Here is a 22,131-nt window from a genome sequence, read left to right on the forward strand (position 1 = left end):
TTCACACACGTGTGTCAGATACGGGAGAGTTGGTCTTAAAATAAGGACACAGGCTCTTAGGAGTAGCTGCGTAACCATGAAAGTAAAAGGAGAAAGAAAAGGAAATATACTTCCAAAGCCCTTTTCGGAGTGACCTCATTCCTACACCCGTATTCACATCAAAAGCCCGGTCTCTTGGATGATGCCCACTGTTCCTCGCATTGGAGAAAGATGACAGTGAGATGAGAGGATGTCGGGGCCAGTGAGTGAGCGTCTGGGCATGGCCCGGCTATCTCTGACAGAGCTATGTCATGGCCATTACCCGTCCAACCACGTCAGAGTCGCGGGGAGACAGCCAGCCAAGGGCCCATTCTTCAACTTGGGGTCAGTTTCTCTAACAGCCACTTAAGCCCACTTGGCTTACCCCGAAGAGCTCTTACAAAATGTGGAAGGTAAGAGAGCTAAGTGTGCTCAGGCATATAGAGCCCCGGCCAAGGTCAGGAGGGGCCAGTTGGAGAAGGGCTGGCAGAGTGGCATGCGTGGTGTCATGAATGCCAAAAACCATGGAGGGCCCCTCCCTGGCTGTGCCGTTTGACAGACATGTTTACACCTGATAGAAAATGCAGTGTGGATGGCCTGCCAAAACGGTGGGGGTATCCAAAGTGAGGGGTGCCAGCCTAGTTATTTATTTATCCGCTGTAAATCCATGCGCAGAGTGCAGCCAGAAGTCGGGCACGCCTCAATGAGGAATATGCCAGCCTGCTCTCAGACATGACAGTCTTAAACCACTGAAAAAAAGGAAGATCTGTCATATAATAAAAGAAAAGGGAGAGCAAAGTTGTCCCGAAGAAACTCCTGAAGAGATTTGATTTGATTTACAGACTTTTAAAGGTCAGCCATTCTGGAGAAGGCTTGTGGTCAAGATCACTTTTTTTGTCAAAATCAGTGAATATCTGCTCACGATCCGCTACCTGTCTGTACTGTGTGTGTCATAGTAGTTGATTTTTTTTCAGTCCGGACTAAAAGAGTGACATTGCCATCCATAGCCACCACGACACCACACTAGCTTGGTGAATTGGATATTCCACATGAAACACAGGAATGCGAGTGAGCCCCATAGAAGAGACTTCTTCATAGGCTTTCTTCACTCAAATCAAGAGACGTCACTCATGCATACGGGAGCAAAACTACTCCTTTCATCTCCTCTGTGGTGCCACCACATCTGTGTTATCTTCTGACCAGTATCACACCAGACAACAATGTGCGTAGTCACATGCTGCCATGTCAGATGCCTGGCTGCAGGGTTTGGTACAGGACCAAGACTGCATGGTAAGAACAACAGAGATATGCAGATACCAGGCTGCGAGTGTGTGTGTGTGTGTGTGTGTGTGTGTGTGTGTGTGTGTGTGTGTGTGTGTGTGTGTGTGCATGCGTGCGTGTGTGTGTGTGTGCTGCGATAGAAATCGTCAGATTGCAGGCAGCTGGTTTGTCAAGTTGCTTGCTTGTGTGAATGTTCGGTTATGGATCGCATAGTTTCTGGAACAGGCAAGATGAAGAAAACATAAACAAACAGATGAGTCTGTGCTGATCTGATCAACCTTTCAAAAGGACAAGGAAATATTATGTATCCACACTTATGAACTAAATGTCCTGCTCTGTTTTCATAAAAGACTAGGGCAGAGTATTTCTGACAACAAAATTCCCCTGCTTGTACAAAATAATTGTTCTGAAAATACACTGTGGCTAAGAGGACATTATTTAATTAGCCTTTTACATTAAATTCCTTTCAGGTCGGAGACAGAAACGGGCCCAGTTGTCCATCGAAGGTTTAAATGCCGACTTGTGAGCCTGTTCTCAGTATTTGACTGTAGAGTCAGCCAGGCCTTCTCCCTGGTTAGTGGGGAAATAACTCAATGTTCTGAGAGCTAAAGCGCCGCAGCATTGTTCCAGCTGGCGGGGCCAAAAAATGGGAGAAATGAAGATGGAGTGGTTTGATTTCACTTGTTAGCAGGTGCATCCATTTTGTGTTCTTCCCCCACACACCCACCTCGCCTCTCTCAGTCAAAGCGCTTATCAGAAATTGGACACCCCAGTGACAAATTGAGCCTGCGATTAAAGGGAGAAAGAGGAAAGCTTTGTTAAGTGCTGCTGATTGGGATCCCAGGCTGCCCTCGCACATCAGAGATGTGTGTGTGTGTGTGTGTGTGTGTGTTCATGTATGCTTGGTACAGAGCCAATAGCAGAGCTGACACCACCTCCTCCTCCTCCTCCTCTCCCATGTCCCCCTCTCTCCAGGTGTTCCCACGGCTTACATTTCTGCTCAGAGTACTCAGCAAACAAAACCAAATCAATGCAGCTGTTCTACCATCCATCTCACTTTCCCTCACATACAGACGCATATATGTTAACATTTATAATATACATATACTTTACTATACATATACTAGTGCATGGCAATTCATTTATACCGACATTGAGATCCTCTAACCGAACGTAATCTGGCCCTATTTAGGTTTCTAATTATGTTAATGCTTTTCCCACTGTGTGTTCATGTACTGTCCCCTTAAAGACATCCTGCTGCATGTGTAGTTATTTGCAAATGTTCACATGGCAATTTTTAAGATTATTCATTTAACATGTATATATAAATACGCACAGTACATGAATAGGAAACTTCACACTATACACCAGTGATTTCGCTCTGCGGGAATAATGACCTCCATTTCCAGTATCTTCTTATTGACTTTGTACGCGGTGTTTAACAGAAAGAAAAAAAAAAGTAAAGTCCCAGTGCGTTTGTCCCACACAGACCCATATTATTGACCCAGCATTAACCAGCCCTGGCCTGTTTGCGAGCGCAGCTAGGCTGATTTAAGAGGCCGGTCAGAGGGGCTCTGCTAGGCAGAACTGCGCGAGCGCTGACTCTCACAAATCATCCTAAAAGGGCTTAACGCACAAAAACAGCTTCCAGTGTTACACAGGGCTGCAGCTAGAGATTTATCCACTGTACCATTATACTAACTGGCCTCTCTCCCATATGAGCTCTATACATATGCACCAATTCACACACACACAAAGAGAGAGAGAGAGAGAGAGAGAGAGAAAAAAAACTAATTCGACTTATGCCTGGTCCAACTCTGCAGGGGGGGGTTCACTCACACACAAAATCAACCTTTTACTATTCTACATTAAAAAACACAATCATTTACCCTTCCTCTTAGTCTTCATTGTTAACCGATGCTCAAATACTGTTGGTTTAAACACCTTAAAGTCTTAACTGTGACTTGTGATAAAATAAAAGTGTGAGTTACTACATCTATAAAAGTACTATCGACTTATAGAATTTAGATGCTGTGATAAACTCTGGGCCATTCAATCACTTATGAACATTTTAGTGAAAAACAGCTTCATCTTTAACTATGCCATTTAATGCAGTTATCACTATGTTATTTAATGCAGTTATCACTTTTTATGAGAGTTCATGACACTCCTCCTGCAGCATGATTTTCAGATGCCATGTGTGGACCTTCACAATACAGGTCGAAGAAAAGCCTCTCATTTAGATTCTATATGGAGGCAGATTGGTTCAGTAAGAGTGGATTACTGAGATACGCGTCTGGTGGTGTTTATTTTTTTCTTTTGCTCGGGGAAAAATATCCTGCCGCATTGAGAAGTGCGGCTGCACAAGTCTAAAACAAATGCCTACTTGCTGATTCTAAACCCCGCTGTGTGCATGTTCGATAAAAAAGCTGATCCGGTGTCTGTGAAAAGGTTGGTAAGGTCAGCCGCCTCCGTGGCAGCTCTGACATTCAGTCCAGGGCCTCCAGCGAGACCAAAAGACCAGACCCCCCCCCCCCCCCCCTCCTCTTCCCCCTACCTCACATCTACAGAGCGGGCCGAGGAATAAAGGGGATCTTTCTCTGTGAGATGTGCTCCCTTTTGCCCCTGGCGACACGCGAGACATTTGTGGTCGTCTCCCTTCATCTCCTGTGTGTGTGTGTCAGAGCTTCTCTGGCCACAGCTCTTTCCCCCAGGCAGACGCCGGCTCAGGGGGCCAGGCGCCGGGCAGCAGAGCATGGTGACTGTGTGGAGAGAGCCAGGCAAACACAGGCCCGGCATGGCAAACATCTCACCTCCGTGTCTGCATGGGAACATCTGGCCCTCCAAGGCTCACAGGGCCCTCTGTCTGTCTGAGTGCCTGTCTGTGGGCCTACAAATACTGTTACTGTGTTGGACTGCTGTTGTCATGGCACCAGAATTTTATTTGACTCCTACACAGGTACTAGGTTAATATACAAAAACAATCGCTGCTGCAGTACCAAAGCAAACAAGCCACTTCTCTCCTGTGTTCAACATGTATTGAATGGTAATAATGAAATAAAAGAACCTTGAACATCACAAGCACTTCTATGAAAATCAAACTACTGATTTAGGAGTGTTACTCGCATCTTTAGTGCAGGCGTTCTGATATGTTCCAATGTCTATAGCTCACTTTAAATCGAACATACAATCATTTATCGCTGAAAGGGTTTTTTGTACAATTCTTTAAGGTTAGGCAAAGTGTTACATTTGGAAACTTGGAGGGTTAGGGGTTAGGGGTTAGGTTTGTTTTTCTGTTGCTTATTCATAGTAACACAACTAGTATTATGTGTGGCTAGTGCTGGATGCAAAAAGCCTAATACAGACCGTTCAATCTATTCTTCTTCTAGCCTTGTACCGGAGCCATAGAGTCAGATATGAGTAATAGAGTTGGCCCCAGATGATAAAAACTCCTTATCCTATCGCTCCCCCCCCCCCCCCCTCTCTCTCTCTCTATCTGGCCTTCTTGCATCAGGCCCTGCGCTCATACAGATCTCCTGCGGCCGTCCAATGATTCAAGACTGATGAGGCATGCTCAAAGGTCTATGCCATTGAGCACAGCATTAATGCACCCAGCAGCAAATTTTTTGCCATCGACCCCACGTTCCCCTGCAATAAGGACAGAGCCATCAATCAGGCCCAGATAGCCGACACCAGACACGGGGCTGATGAAGTAGGGTGGGGGGGGGGGGGGGGGGGGCGGACTTTGGAGCTAATGACAAATGGATCTGTGAGATATGGCCACAGTATACGATGACAGTCCCGCCGAGAACACTTGACCTTTTAGCTAAAATCCTGAGACACGGTTTTGCCAGCACTGTGCAATGCAATGCAAAAAAGAGAGAAGGAGAATATGCAAACTGATGTAGCAGTTCACAAAGTGTGGTGAGGGACGGTGTGAAAAGTCCAGCTGAGAGTTAGCGCATCGTCACTTTCTCAGAGCTTCTCCTGACCTGGCCCAGCCCCTCGGAGCTGTTCCCACACCAACAACTCTGGGAGTGACCTTCAGGAGGCTTGCTGCTAGTCCTGCTAATTGGGGTCTCTACAGAGCACACACACACACACACACACACACCCACTGCACTGGAGGAGGGACTGGGGCAATGGGAGGTAGAGTTAAGCAATGTCCTGTGTTGTCTGCTTGGTGGGAACCAGGCAAAAACAGTGGGCTTAAAAACTGAACTTTGAAATACAGAATGAAACTTGGGCTGCACCAAACTAAAAAAAACTAAGGGGAACACGTGTGCTCAGTATGTATGAGCTGGTCAAAAGAAACAATTATGTAACATTGGCTAAATGTATTGAAAAATAGGACGTCAAGTTGTCTACATTGTAGTATGCAATTAAGTTGATGGATTGCTTAATATTGATGTATTAGAAATGCATGACCGCAGTAACAACTGGGACAGATCATTAATCAGCTGATTTGCTTCTTTATTTATTGATCGTTCGTTAGTGTCATAACAGACGTTTGAATAAATGCACAAGGAAAGGTCCCAAAGGCCCTGAAGTGAGGTCATCAGATTACTGCCTCTGTCTGACCAAAGCACTATCAAATAAGACAGAGAAAGGCAACAGATCCTCCCAGCTGAGAAGCTGCAACCAGTTTATTTCCGGCTATTTTGTTCCAAAGATTTATTCAGCTCTCTGGTTACAACAAAAGAGCAGTATGTGGCTGTGGTGCTGTGGATAAATGTGAGGCTGCTGTGCCCTGACATTAAGATCGAAGATGATATCGGCAAAAACCACCAAGTAATTAATCATTTAGAACATAGATAACCAAATGATATGAGTGAAGAACAGCCCAAATAACATTAGTTCAAACAAGCTAAATAATATGGGGGTATTTGAAAAGGTGAAAGGCACAAAGTGGATCATGGGTTTCTACAGGGGGAACTCGGGTCAGCCAGGTCAATTGAATTAGCGGGCCAACAGGGTCTGAGCTCTGCCCTCAGGAGCACAGTGAGGAGACAATGACACAGGTAATGTGGAGCAGACTCAGCCCGGCTGCAGCTGTGTGCACTGAGCCTGCCAACACATCATCGTATCAGGCCCACTTCCTATCGGTATGATCAGCACTCTGAATAAAAGGGGAAGAAAATGTACAGGAAGTCATCCTGTAAAAACAAGATACCGAGAGCCTTTATGTAGACACAGAGTCACCCAGAGGGTTTTTAAGAATGCTTTGAAAGGCTAACTGAAGGAGTTAAAGGGCATACATTGAAGCAGTGGTTACCATTTCAAAAAAGGTTTGTGTGATGGATCCAGTGAATGAGACTTTTGAGCAGGGAATGGCCATGAATAGAAGGTCTGCATTTAATTTGCTAATCCATCATTCCAATTGTACTGGGTAACAAAGGAGGGAGGGAGATTGGTGGTGGGGCATTGGAGCATGCTGAGGGGTGCGTGTGTGCTTCTCCATGGAGCCAGAGAGGCCGTGGCCCTTGGCCTCTAAAAGCCCCGGCCGGCACTGGGGAGAATGGGATCTGATGAGCTCAACGCAGGCAAGACTAATCCCTCCACGTCCAAAGAATTGTTTAACTATGTTTGACTGATTAACCCTCAAGCCCCTCGATTCCACTTAAAATCTATTTGTTCAATCAAGTCTCCTGCACTCATCTTGAGCACTGCAGTGTGTGGGTGGTGAAGGAGAGAGGGAAAGAGAGAGAGAGACAAAAGAGGGCTGCAAAACAAGCCTTTTGGAGGATGCATACAGAAGTCAAAAAGACAGCCTTTTAGTTCTACTTGCAACTCTCCAAATGCACGTACGCAGCACATGAGTTGCTGCGGACTTGCTGTCGATAACATTTCAAAAAGGTCAGAGAACTCTTGCCTTGAGAGATTTGGTGTAGAAAGTCGGCCACGCTGGCATGTAGGAAAAAGGAAATTTAAAAAGGCACTCTCTCCCCTGCGTGGAAAAAGAGGTTGCCAGGAAGATTAACCCAGCTTCCTTTTATAGCCTCTGACAAGAGGTTAAATAACACATTACTCTGCCTGAAATGTCTGCTAGTAATTAGATCAAGAATATTACTCTCTCTCCTCGCACTCGCAGAGCGCAGCTGATCAAAGCCTAATGATGGTGTGTCAGTGCCATCGGCGGTGCTGGCTGGCTAAATCTCCCCATCGGGATGGCAATCTGTCAGGGCTGCGAGAGCCGCTAAGCAGCACAGGACATTGAGTACAATGGTGCTTGACACAAAGTAGACTAAATGAACCAAATCTTTTACCAACAAGCTATCCATCAGCGGTGCACCATTAACATTCAAAGTAATGATTATTATACATGTCTTTGTTTGGAGTCTGGGCCTGCGTGTGTATATGTACACAGTCGGCTGAGATGTATACAGTGGGAGAGATGAAGAAGAAGAGTGGGAGAACAGTGGAAGCCACCACAGGCATGTCTGCCGTCTGTACATCCATGCCAGAGCAGATCTAAGCAGCACCTGGTGCCTTGATGGGGTTAGGGGGCTACTGGCTATTAATTACAGAAAGCTGACACGCAGCGCAGGCAAACCCCTCGCAATGAGACCCTGGGACGTCAGATATACGGCAAGACGAATGCCTCTCTGTCACACAGCAACATGACCTGCCTCAGGACTCTTTACACACACACGAGTACTTTCAAGTGTGCCTTTCAAAACGCAGCCCACCCCTTCTTCCTCTGCCCCCACCCCATCTCCCTCTATCTCAATCACATTCTGTGGATGTTACACTACTTCAGGGGATATTGCTCTGACTAATGCAAAAACGCTTGTGCAGTAGCATGATAAAAGTTGACATTTTCCTCTTCCTTTGTAAACAACCTCGCATTTTTAATGTGCGCTCAGGCTATGCGAACACGTCACACACATAATGGTCAATTTCAGAATTTGCACTCAAACTCGGTGGCCGCAACACAAAAGGTGGAAATGGCACAGGAGATATGCCAATCATACAATCATTGAAAGATATCCGACAAAGGAGGCCACCTAAAAACCTGACAGCTTTTTTCTTGTCCACATCATCCGGCTCCTGAAAGAGGGGCCCCCAGACAACAGGCTCCTGCAAGAGTTCTGACCCCAAACTTAACCCTTATACAGGTGGCACAGCGCTAACACAGGAAGTAGGAGTGCTATTCAACAGGACGCAGAGAGAGAACCCAAAGACTGGCTCTCAGAGATCATTAGGCCGACACAAAGAATGTTCAATGTGAGCAGAGTGTATTCTGACAGGCCGGACGGGAAGCAAGTCTCCTTAAAACACTTCAATGGTACAATGGTAAAGATTTGTTTTTTTAGGGTAGACTAAAAGCATCTGGCTAAAGGGGGGGTTTGAGAGGCACAATGTTAGATACAAAACTCTACAACTGGGTAGTAGCGTTGTTTGTATTATGCTGTGAAGGCTGGGTATCTTGAAGTGTTGTCAGAATTCTAACAGTTGTGGTTCAAAGTTTAAACAGCAAACTTTAAACCTCTTAAATGCGGAGTCAACAATTCTGTAGCACGCTTGTTGTCAAAATCAGTGAATATCTCCTCACGATTTGCCATCTGTCAGTACTCTGTCTGCGCTAAAATGAATCTGGTGTTAATACTCAGTCTACGTTCTGTAAACTGGTATGTGTACAGGGTGTGTAAACAAAGGGGGGTCCACCATAGCTAGCTATGTGCCTGTTTACAGAGTCTATGCTGTATCAACACAAGTTTTTTTAGCGCGCACACATAGCGGACAGGTAGCGGATGGGGAGGAGATATTCACTCATTTAGTTGAAAAGTGATTTGGACAACAACCTTCTCCAGAATCACTGACTTAAAGTGGTATGAGAAATGTAACAGTTGAGGTTCAACGTTTAAACAGCTAACTTTAAACCTCTTAGTCTTAATGGAAAAAAAGGACATGATCCCATTGAGTGAGCATTGAGCATGTAATCTTCACGATAGAAAAAAATGCTGTGAAGATAACCAGTAATGTCCACACAGTGCTCCTCTCTTGTTGAGGACAATAATGTGACTCCTGTCCAAATTTGCCGAACAGTTGAGTCCAACTACAGAGCCGAACTATGAACTGTGATTGCAGCCAATATCCCCCCCACCCCACCCCACACACACACAGAGTGACAACTGCATCTCTCTGCACATTCCAGGAAACGCGGCCAGCCGAAGACAGCAAATACACCGGAGAGAGAGCAGGGCACATAAACAACGTGAGGCTAGTTTGAGAGCCGCACCGATGTTTACCGTCTCACTAAGTGCATTTCATCCCAAATGCTTTCACAGCAGCGGCGGTATTTCAGCGTGCACTATACAGAGATGAGGGCTGCTGCTGATGCCACCGGTCTGTGTACTGAGGGGCTCAGTCACAGGCTGGACCGACTGTTTGGACAATGTAGGTGTCAGACACACTGTCTGTGTTGAATCTGGGGCGACTGTGGCTCAGTTGGTAGAGCGGGTCGGCCGATGATCAAAGGGTTAGAGGTTCGATCGCCGCCCTGCCACCTGTGTCATAGTTGTTGTTGTCCTTGGGCAAGACACTTCACCCACCTTGCCTCGTGTGAATGTCGATAGTTAGCCTGCTATCGGTGTATGAATGTGTGTGTGAATGGTAACGTGTAAATGGGAAAAGGTCTCCCTTGCAAAAGAGTCTTCGGACTCAATGGGATATACCTGTATAAATAAAGGTTAAAAAAAAAAAAAAAAAAAAAAAAAAGAGAGAGAGATTCAGCTAAAGGCGCTACAAAGCACTGTCTGGTTGCTTTATAGTGGAGATTCAATGAAAAAAACTAACTTGACTGTTTTTTGGAGTGTATGTGTTGAAATCTTAAAATGGAAATGTTGCCTTGTTTGACTTGGTACATTGCTATCAGACGGTGGAAAGGTCTGCATTCGCTTCAAACGTCCCAGTGAATGACATGCCAGAGATTAGCCTCTGAAGGTCACCGTCTTAGCCTATCCTTTCAGCCCCGCTTTTCACAACACAACCCCTAGGCCCTTTGGAACAACAGGAAGAATGTCATCTGGTGGCTTTTCAACGCAACGCAGATAACCATTCACTGTGGCCAACAATGGCTGCAAACAGGGACCAGAGGGGTTAGGGAGGTTAGAAATGGGCCCCCATTCCAAGCGCCGTTACATCCTCCAGCCCATTGAAAACACACGCCCACGTACTGGAGGCCTGGAGAAGTGGTGCGACCCATGGATAAACTAAAAGGGAGGGTCATGGCAAAGTACGGTGCACTGACCGCTCACTCCAAACCAAACACAGAGCTCTTAACACCCATAACAAGCCACTGTATGATAACCTAAACGCCATCATTCAAGTTATTGTGTCTTGCCAAAGGTTACAAAGAACACACAAATCTTTGTCACTGATTGTACACATGAATGTTGGTGTATTCATATCACAAGAGATGTTAGATAACGAGGCTTCAAGGTGGAGTCGGCGATTCTGGAAAAAAATGCCTGTTGTTGTCAAAAAAAAAACAGTGAATATCTCCTCACGATCTGCTACCAGAATCACTGACTCTGTCTTTAATAAAGTCAGCGCAACAATGAAATATAAGTGAAATTCTGTCATACAAAAAGTAGCATTCCTCTAAAAAAAAAGACTATACCTTATATGTTCAATGAGAAAAAAATTGGAAAACATGTTATGTAAAGGGGCTTCTATTCAGGTTGTAAGGCTTGTCCCAAAAAGGCTTCGAGCTCAGCCAGGCCCAGAGCTGAAATCCACCACCAATTTAGCCTCTAATGAAGCCTCCGACATATTAAAAATAAAGCCCAATTAGCCGACAGCGTTTCTTTACATCTCCTAATCCTTTGGAAGCTTAGCCTTATTTAATGTCTGTGCCAACTATGACACTTTGAGCCTCCCTCTCCCCTTCACTTGATACCCCCCCTACAGCTTTACTGCTGTTTTGTTGTGGCATTCTTCCTGACCCCCAAGCGACCGGGTCAGACTCCGAGGCTAACGACCGTGGCCCTGATACAGTTGGCATTGGACGTTGGAAAAACTTGCAGACATAACCACGCACTGACATGTTAATGGCATCTATTAGGATTACTTCAAAGTGATATGGGACTCGCCTGGCCTCTTTCCACAGAGAGAAGGCTTGGTATATTGAAGGGGTGGTGTGGAGAACGCGTCAGGGGAGGGTCAGTGATCCGATTGAGACGGCCCTTATCTTGTGCCATGAACAGATAACAGTATGTATATCTGCCCTGCTCTTCTGCTGTGCTGTGCCTGGGAGATGGAAGTATGGATAAACAGGGCCCTGTCGTCTCTCCAGTGTGCCTCTAAACACTCCTGATCAAACCAGATGCTAAAACAAGCTTTGTTCCTCCTCCTGCTGCTGCTGCTATGACTCTGCTCCATTTTGCCGTGAATGTCACCGGCAGGGCTTAGATCTCTCCACGATTGGCCGCAAGCCGAAGACACAACAATTTCAGCAAAAGCCCTTTGGTCTGGGGTGTTTGTAACATCAGGTTAGCAGCACTCCCTGGCTCAAGGCCGTGCATGCATGGCTTTGCTGATTACGCAAACTAGCAACCCAGCGAGAGCAGCAGGGCTTTTTTTTTTGTTTGGCCCTAATTGGACCTGCCGGCTAGCATGCAAATCCACAGAGAACACAAAGATGTAGCCAGGAATACACAAAGTTCATCTTTAAAAAGGTAAAATGCGTCACTTCTGTTGAGGAATTCTGAGTAATAACAACAATACTGTCGACACATCGACATGAGGTAAACCTCCGATGATTGCACATTGATTTTATACCTTCTGCTGTATATCCAGGTGTATAAAAGTTACGCACTATATCTTTAAATCAGGCCAATTAATTTCGAGTCAATTGGCGGGACATAAAACAACCCATCATGTTAACCAACCCACACACCGTGTACGTCCCAGCTGACCCACAGGTCAGTCCCATGTTTTCAGAGGTGTCCAAGAGTTGCCCATGATGTCCTTAACACCTGATCCGGATGTATCATGTGGCAGCAGTTCGTTACTCCCAGCCTGACCTGCGTTTGACCCTCACACACTGGGGTCTCTTCTTGCCATCGTCATAACAAAAGGCCTACCCAACATCTGCTGCCTGTCTGAAACCAGACTCACACAACTGAGGAAGACATGGGGTGGCCTCACAGAAAGGCTCCGAGTGGTGGGTGGCAGAGTGGGTGTGTGTGTGTGTGTGTGGGCTGCTGACAGCTGAAAGGTGGAGCAGGCTGGCAGATCATTGGTACCTGGGAAATCTCTGCCCTGCTGTTCTGGAGTGTGTGTGTGTGTGTGTGTGTGTGTGTGTGTGTGTGTGTGTGTGTGTGTGTGTGTGTGTGTGTGTGTGTGTGTGTGTGTGTGTGTGTGTGTGTGTGTGTGTGTGTGTGTGTGTGTGTGTGGTGGGGAGGGGGAGTTGGTGGAGGGCCTCATTTAGCAAATGGATGAAATTCAACAAATGGCGCTCATCCAAAAAACGTCAGAGGTGCTGAAAATAAAAACCCGCTATGCAAAAAATTCACAGAAAACACCTGCAAGGGTAAGGGTAAGTGTTATTTGTCACATACACAGGCCCCCCCACCCCCCCCCCCCCCCCAGTGGAATATAGAAAAAGGAGCAAATGTATTGAATACATTGGGAAGAGGAGTGTGCCAGTTACTCATTTCCAAATCAAGTGCTGAGTCTAAAAACGCAACATCAAATGACCGGCTTTTGAATGAACCAAAACGAGCATCAAGCCAAGTGACCCGTTCCAACCGTAAAAATCACTGCATCAAAAAAAAAAATATGCTGGTTAGCCGCGCCATTACACAGCCAACAACCACAGAATCCGGACTGTTGCTAATCGATGTATTTTAATGAGCTCTAGTCTCCGTGACTCCCGACAACAGCTGAAACATTAAAGCCGCCCAAGTTATCATGGTTCACTCTTCTCTTGCCTGTACCTTGTGATTTGTTATTCACAGTTTTGCTGGGAAGTCTCTCTGAAATAACGCTTGCCTGCTTTGATGTTATCCTCTCACTGCTGCTGTCTGAGTCAAGCCTATAATGTTGGGAATCAGATTGTTTGGCTTGTCACGTGGGAGACCTTTTCCTGCAACATAGAAACACCCTGGATTCAGTGGAAGGCAGCTCTCACTCACCAATATATATATGCCCTGCCATTTGCTTTTCAAGACGAACATTTTTCGACACAGTGAGGTTAGGTTAGTAAAGAAGCTGTGTGGGAGTGCACATTACATTCACGCTGCACTCTTCTCACTACTTTTAAAGCTTCCACTCAAATCAAGCTTAAATACGTAGGTGTGTTATGCTCTCCACAATATGCGTTATTTCTGCAATAGTTTAACCTCTTTCACGGGTGGCAGGTTATAGCGGCCAAGATGCTAACACACACACACAAGTATTTCAGAGAATATTACCCTCCTCCTCTTACCACAGTGTGAATCAATACGTTCCAATATTGTTGTCGGTGGTTGGCTTGAAGAAAAAAAAAAGCAAGGCAAACTGGCTTTCCTGTCAGAGCGCCCTCAGCAAAAGCACTGTGGGTTTTGCGGTGACAGGTCAAAGAGTCAGCACATGACTCAGGGGCAGAGGAGAGGAGGAGGAGAGCTGCTCTTTGAAAAAGCCACGCAGAGATCTAATTAACACATGCATTCAAGTGCTATTTCAATTTGGCAGAAGACTGTAATTTCCCCTCAACGCTGACCAGCGTGACATCAACTAATGAATCAGGGGCTCCTGTCATTCAGGCTTAGGTGCTGGTGCCGGTAAGAGTAAAAAAAAAAACACTCACACCATTTTCGGACTTTAACAGGAGAGAATATACATGATCAAGAAGAGCGCACGCGCACACACACACACACACACACACACACACACACAGGCGCACACACACACACACACACACACACACACACAGGCGCGCACACACACACACACACACACACACACACACACACACACACACACACACACACACACACACACACACACACAGGCACACACACAACCACTACCCCAAAGCCAAACTTTTACCTCAAAATCTAAGCTGTAAACTACCGAGAGATGTCCCTTTGCATCCCAAGATTGTAATCTCACACAGTAACTCTCAGAAAAAGCATTTTACTCTGGTTCGTCCTCTGGGTATCCGTCAGCGTGCCGTCATTAGAGGGGACCTGCCTTCTTACAGATGGGGAAAGGCCTTACAGTCATTTGTTTCTAAGACCTAATTAATCTTCATTGTGCTGGGAAACATAGCACCCCGATGCAAAGAGGGCTTCCTTCTTTCTACACGATAATTGCACTGAGTCTGGGGGCCTGAGTTTCCCAGACAACAAGGACTGAAATTTAATGATCTGCTCTTTGGAAAATGTAGGGGCTGTAAGAAAGCTATACGTTGCAAAACTGCACTTTTGGGCGAGTGTGTAATGGTGGGGGGTGGGGGGGGCTCTTGTTTGCGTAAGGCACAGGATATCACTGAGCACATCCTTCTCCTTGCTGTCAGCACCCAAACAGTATCACAAATGCTCTCGGGCTACAGGAAAGATAATAGATATTTTTTTACATTCAAACACTATATTTTTTACTTGAAAATATTCTAGCAAATGTAGGAAAAACAGTTTGCTTCTTCTTAAAATCTCTCGACATGTCAGCTGTTATCTCCTTACCATGTGTAGAGTGGACCCCGATCACTTCCATTATAGTCCAGTCAGCCATAAGTGTTGCTTTACTGCGGTGAAGGTTTTTCTTTTTTTAAATCATATCCATCGAGAATCCATGACATTACAGACCGACTACTAGAACAGTAAAGGCAGACTCGGAGCAGCCAAAGACAACACGGACAAGGCTGTGGCAACATTAACATTCCGCCGTGGAGGGGGAGACACGTCGATAGGATCCCATTAGTTAAGTGTGCCCTTAGGATACCCGAAATTTGATCAGAGATAGACCCCTTTTCCCTTCCAGACACGCACCATTAAGATGGCAATAAAAAGAAAAGGAAGAAAGCTGCTCTCCTCTCCTCTCCCTCCTCTGAAACTACTCCTCCTCCTCTTTCTCAGTGGTCGAGGTTGTGCGGCAGGATCAGGATGAGCCCGGTGACGTCAACCTTTTGTTATCACCTTTAACACTTTGCCTTTGCAGGTGGGAACACTTTCCTATGGTGTTACGTCGTGAGAGAGAGAAAGAGAGAGAGAGGCGCCACTTGCAGCAGATGCGCCGGGCGAACGAACAAGGGGGAGCGTGCGCAACATCTGTATCACCACCGAAGACTGCCTGACGCGCTAATCTAAATTTGGATAAATGTATGCGTGTCCTAATGAGTGCATAATCGGATACGGGCAGTGGGAGACAACTCAGTCACAGCTCTACCATAGCCTACTTTTAAAGCCGGGAATAGCACACTTCCAACTTCATCCACAGGAACTTATATTTTCTCCTGAGTGGTGGCACAAAAACTATATGCACCACCATGTTATTAGTGAAAATCACAATGATAAACGAAAAAGATATTAATCATGACGATGTTTTAGCCGAAGAAGATGGATGAATGGAGCACCACTTGCCAAAATCACAACAACTAGCTAACAACAGAAGCCCCAGTTTCATTCAAAAAACAGCTCTTCAAAATGAATTTTTCGCCCCATTAGTGCGCAAATAAAGTAGTCTGAGCCTATAAAAGACATTCTGGCCGCATCTGGTTTGTAGCATATAGGCCTACAGACACACACGCACACACAGAGCATACAGTGGACCAGTACAGGAGCAATAAAGCTGTATGTTGCCAGTCAGTGTGCCAGCTGACTGCCCAGAGAGGCTCCTGGCTAGCTAACCTAGCCAGTCAGTCTGAAACATACACAGTCCCATTGTTGCCTTCTCAACCTTCCCCCATAACAATGACACAATTTGAGAGGATGTCACACAGCGTCAGGTGGCAGGCGGGTCATTAAGATACAACTACTTACTCTCCGTGTACCTCTGCGAAAGGCATCGTTTAGTAAGTCGCCATGGTTTAAAGCGGACAGATTTTCCTCCCGTTGCCCTGCGCTGCCGAATCACTGCTGCTGCTGCTGTCTGCGGCAGCAACTTCTGGCGCATGCGCAGTAAGCGGGACAGTTCCAGACGGCGCTCGTGCGCTGTACAGGACAGCCGAGAGGTTTAAAGGGACAGTCATTTGTGAGACGGAAACGTCAAATTAAATACCTTTACGACGATGTGAGAAGGTAAAAATAGTGAAATGAATTCATGTCATTTTTTCCAGATGTACGCTATCAAAATTACTCTGTTTTAGCTGTCCCACAGTCTGTTAAAAGTGTAGGTTAAAAAGCTCTGTTGGAATAATTTTAGGCTATAAACAAGCTAATACAAATTGGGGTGTTAAGGGGCCCTCAAATTATCTTTGCATTTGGCTAAATTTGACCAGTGTTGGAACGAAACTTAACATATTTAATTATAGACAATTTTTTTAAATAGATTAAATTAAAAGCATATTTATATTTTATGCTGGCCTACTTCCATACCACTATATTTAAGAGGGAAATATTCTACCAGTGAGTTAGCCTACTCAACGTCGTTTATTTGACAGTTGAAGCAAATAATTGGGTTTCTTTAAAACGTGAGATTTCACACAACACAACATGAGTTTATAAAATATGATGACATTCTCCATCTCCACAACGTATGACATTGAAATGTTGTGTAGCCTTCATGTTAACACTTAACAGGCCCGGTTCTAGAAAGTCAGGCTTGGGTGGGCCTGTAGAAATTTTAGGTGGGCACACTTTTCAGGGAGGCCGAAGATGCGCGCGAGCCGAATTTTTTTGCCCTTGTAAGATCTCCGTGTCTGCTTTTTGGCACATTTACTGTGCATTGTGTAGAACACAATATGCAAATAAACTTTGAGTGTTGCTGTGTGGGAGATTTGATTCTTGCATGTTTTTTTTCCAAAATGTTTATGAATAACATATAATATACATTATATACAACATAATGTATCTATTTTTCTTAATCGCAGTATTAACTGCAAGCAGTCTGAGCTGATTGCAGAGAAAGCTTTGGGACTGGGCAACCTGGATGGTGGTAGTCCAGAGCTATATACTATACACACTACTTTCCAGTATTGCCTCTGATGTCCAGCTGGGTGAAAATAGTAGCCAGCCGAGGTCACGACCCTGCTGGGGGGGTCCGGGGGTATGCCCACCCGGGAGATTTTTTTACCTTTTTAAAGAGAAATGCATGAATCTGGTGCACTTTGAGAGGAAGATTAAGAGGCTAAATCTGAAGAATTTTGTGTGAACAAATAATTTAGAGACACTGGGTCGGATGAATTAGAAGCTATTGAAGAAAGACATGGATTTTCCATAGAAATATACATTTGAAATAAAATATTATGCAGGGTCCTCTGGGATGGGCTTGGTGCTCTTTTTCTTTTACGGGACATATTTTTCTGTAATATAATGAATTAATTTAAATGCAGTGAGAGGAACGAAGCAGAATAACTCTGTTGTCCAGTTATCTTTTTTTCCACAGACGAGGCTGAAATAGACTACAGTATACACAGTGCATGGGCAACTGAGGGCAGCCCCATTTTCAAATATTTTTAAATAAACTCAATACACACTGTGCATGCCATGGACTTGAACGTGACGTGATCAGTTAACCTCGGATTACCTCCCAGATGAACTGATTCAATTATTAAGCTATTAACTATCTACCAAAACATTGTATTCCTTTAATTGTATAATAATTTACATTTACATAATATGATGTTGATATCAAACACACAAACTAAAAAAAAAACTAAATAAAAAAAAAATTGGGGGGGCCCCCCTGGCAGTCGGGACCTTAAGCAACCGCTCATTTAGCTGATGCCTTGGGCCGGCACTGCTGACCAGTGACCACTATAAGCGGGTGGGTAACTTGGAGGCAGGCTGTCCTGCCCACCCAATAATACAATTAGAAGCAATGCATGGTAATGGTATATTCTTTAGTATTAATTAATTGTCTGAATTTTATTTGACATTTTCTTGGACAGCGAATGAACAGGTCCGTCCGATAGTGGGTCTGGACTTCCACCTAAAAAAAAAAAAAAAAATGTTTTCTTTTTTTTTCTTTTTGGGATTGGGTGGGCACAGCCCACATTTGGGTGGGCACGGCCCACCCTGGCCCCTGGCTACCGCCGGCCCTGACACTTAATATAATGCAATATTATAACATTCTGAAAGAGGGCATTCTATAATGAGTGCTTTAAAATTGTGGCACTTTCAATACATTTCAATGCTTTAAATTGAGCCAAATTTAATGCATGTCTTTTCCATGTAGGCTAAAGGAATATTTTATTACAGAACATATCGTCCGGACCTAAACACTTATTCCCCAACTGAATGTGACTGTGATTTCAAGTTATATCACCCAAAAAACTTAGGCTATACTTTAAAGTTTTAAAGTAGTAATTGTAATGCTCATGAAAAGAGTCAGAAAAATGAATTTATTCCTGATCAGTCACTGCACAACTCTTTGATATAGCGATTTCAGAGTAATCAATAATAATAGACTGACCTATTTAAAAAAAATAAAAATGTTTAAGTAAAAGTGTCTTAGTAAAATACTGGGCACCATGAGCATCCAATGCTCTTATCATAGATCAACGTAATTCAAGTTTCTATTTAAATTATAATCTAAGGACTGTTTTCTAACATTTCACTCTAAAATCTCCCACAGGTGTTTATGGAGATCTGGTGACTGTGAAGGTCACAGCATTTGATTCATGTAATTTACATCCTCATCAAACCAATCAGTGAGCCATCGTGCCCTGTAAAGTAAAGTCTGCATTCGTTTTACACTGATTTATTCAGGTTTCTCCTCTGATTGTACACCAGACCACTGTATATTTGCTTAGAACTAAGTCATACCTGTAAACAGTGTATTTACCAGGGTGAAATGGCAGTACAACAAACACAATTCATTCATCCATTCACTTTCATCATTGGGTTGTTGTTTGCTTAAACCACAGCAATTAAAATCAACACTGTCTGCATGACTAGATTCCAGCAGGGGGATGTGAAAATATGTTTTTTTGTAATTTGGGTGTTAAAGTTCCCAAACCGGGGAAAGTAACCTCTGAGGAGCCACTAAACGTGTGGCAAGGATGTCATGAATCTTTTACAGTTTATCATTTAATGATGACTATCACTTTTTCCCGCATCGTCATCTTCACTCTACCTTCTGGAGATACAGTTTGTCTATGCATTTGTCTGTCCCAAATGTACTCACGTGACACACTGGTGCAAGATGTGCCTTGAGCTTTATTACCCCTGCATTTTGCATCGATGTGCCATTCACACATCGTGTTATGAATCTTCTTGGGGAAGATAAAACACAGCGAGAAGACTCCACACAGTCAATAATGTCACATGCTTTGTGATTTGATGAAAGGTTTGTGTGTGCCTGTGTAGCCCGATGTGTATGGCTCCATAATCAAAGACTTATATTTCTGTGACAACTAAAATAAATTACTCTATTACAGCCACCCAGCTGCCCTCTCCCCAGTATTGATGCCATTATATTACCAAAGAGAGAGAGAGAGAGAGACAGATGGACAACACTGAAGATTGTGGCAAGTTATGGGAACGCTGGAGAATGTGCTCTGCGCTCCTGGCAGCTTAAAGTCATGTCAGGTTAGAACCAAAACAAAGGTAATCAAATCAGATGACTAGAGAGAAAATGACACCTGTTCAACCCCACACACATTTAAAGGATAACTCCAAGGCCCGAGGTTCCAGCGTGGACCGGACTCATTACAATATAGTCCAGCCAATTTAGGCCTGCAAGCCTCACTTCCCTCATCAGCAAGTGCATGAGGGGAGAATTTGGCTTGAAGAAAGCCCAATCACACACAGCGCTCCCGAGTTCAGCAGGTGGCGGAGTAGCAGCGGCGGGCTGCATCAGACAATAATACAAAGTTAATGATGCAGAATGGTGTCTTTTTCCCATACCAAAGAAGACGTCAATGCGGGATGTTTAAGAACGCTGTTCCTAATTACGCTTTTTAAATTCAACCGCTGACGTGATTGATGATTTCAAAGGGAGGCGTTATTGATCCACTTCACAGACAAGTCACATCGATTGCAAGTCTAGAATGAATAACAGTTTTTTTTCTCCCCCCTCCTTTATCTCCCCCACTGGGAGAGAGATTGTACAATCAGTTACATCAGTGTGACCTATGTTGGGTAGTTTGGGAGCTAAATCACCTCCTTTAAAAAAAAAGCTAGTCTGAGCGAGGACACACGCTATGGGAGCAGTGATTGCTGAATCCAGGGACCTTGGAGGACCTTCAGGGCGTCATGTAGACGACGGTAACGGGTAAATCTTACCGCTATCACATTTGTCAAATGGGCAAAGTCATCCATCCGTTCATTAATCTGTGGGATTCTTTACAAATAGGCTATCTGCTTTTGGAGTCCTCGTCGGGGGAAAAAAAAAAGTTGAGGAGCGGCTGTTTTATAGACAGTCAGCCAGCTGTGCAGCATCTCGCCTCCCACTGCAATCAGCTGAGATGGAGTGATGGATGCTTGGACCCACTGACAGATTGTTTTTTTCGCCCCCCCCCACCTCTGCTCCCTGTCGACATGCCCCATGGATCCTGCTTATTATTATTCCACTGACTTTGTTATTCTTCATGAGCAAGCGAGATCTCACCGGAAAAAAATGCCTCTTCCGATATAAGTTTAAAAAACAAGCTAAAGGTGTATTTCACTTGTAATCAGTAAAACAATCTGCCAATGGAAATGTCCTTTTCTTGAAATAAGATGCAATATTTAATCTCTGAAAAGTGTTATGTATTATAATAAGCCTGTAATGTTCATAAGCAGTATTCTTCCCCGAACTTCATTACTGTCAATCACTTGTCAATCACACATGGAAATAAAATGATTTAGTTATATTTTAGCATTTTAGGATGAGATGTATTCTGAGGTTAGCTAGGAACATTAAAATTAGTTTCTAGCAATAGGAAGAGTTTTTGTGTCACAGTTATCCAGCCTTGTAATTCTCTTCTTAATTCAAGCATTTTGATCTTACAAGTAGTCCCTATATCTCACTGAAATGTTGCTTGTATCTTTACTAGAAATGAGACAATATACCTAAATGATTTTACATTTTTGCAGTGAGCTCCCTTTTAATCCAGAAGTTGCCAGTTACTGCACGTCTAAATGGCAAGCCAGTACTATCAGTAAATCAACAAGAAAGGGTTGCCAGAGCGCAACCTGACATTGCAAAAAAAAAAAGTGTGTGTCTGACACCGCCCTGGTTCGGCTGCAGAGAAACTTCTGCATATTCAGGGAGATTTGACCTATTTCCTATCAAACACAAGGCGTTCCGTTATAGGATGACGCAAAACAAGATTGATTAGGAAACAACAGCACGCTGAATTGCAGTAGAAGAGGGAGGTTTTCCATCACAGCATGCTGCGTCTCATTGGCAAGTGCACTTCAAGTGGCAAAGTAGGCTATACAGCTTATGATTAAAGGGTCTGCAGGCAAAGCTTTTTGTCTTTTTTTTCTTTTTGAGAGAGAGAGAGAGCTTTTTTCTGAAGGCCAAAGTTAATGCAGTCATAGAAAGAACTCTGATACACTCCCACGTGAAATGGCCATGTGAGGAAAGCCCGGAGGGAGAAAAGGCCTTGAATGAATTTGAGAGGGAGAGAGAGTGGGAGGGAAGTAGAGAAAGAGAGAGAGAGAGAAAGTTCAAACATTACTGATCCTCAAATATCCTTTTGGTTTCTGGTTCAATTGGAATCCGGCAGTAAGTGTCTGCTAAAAGCTTCCATTTTTG

This window comes from Ammodytes marinus, assembly GCF_949987685.1.
Source record: "Ammodytes marinus genome assembly, chromosome: 14".
Taxonomy (NCBI): Eukaryota; Metazoa; Chordata; class Actinopteri; order Uranoscopiformes; family Ammodytidae; genus Ammodytes; species Ammodytes marinus.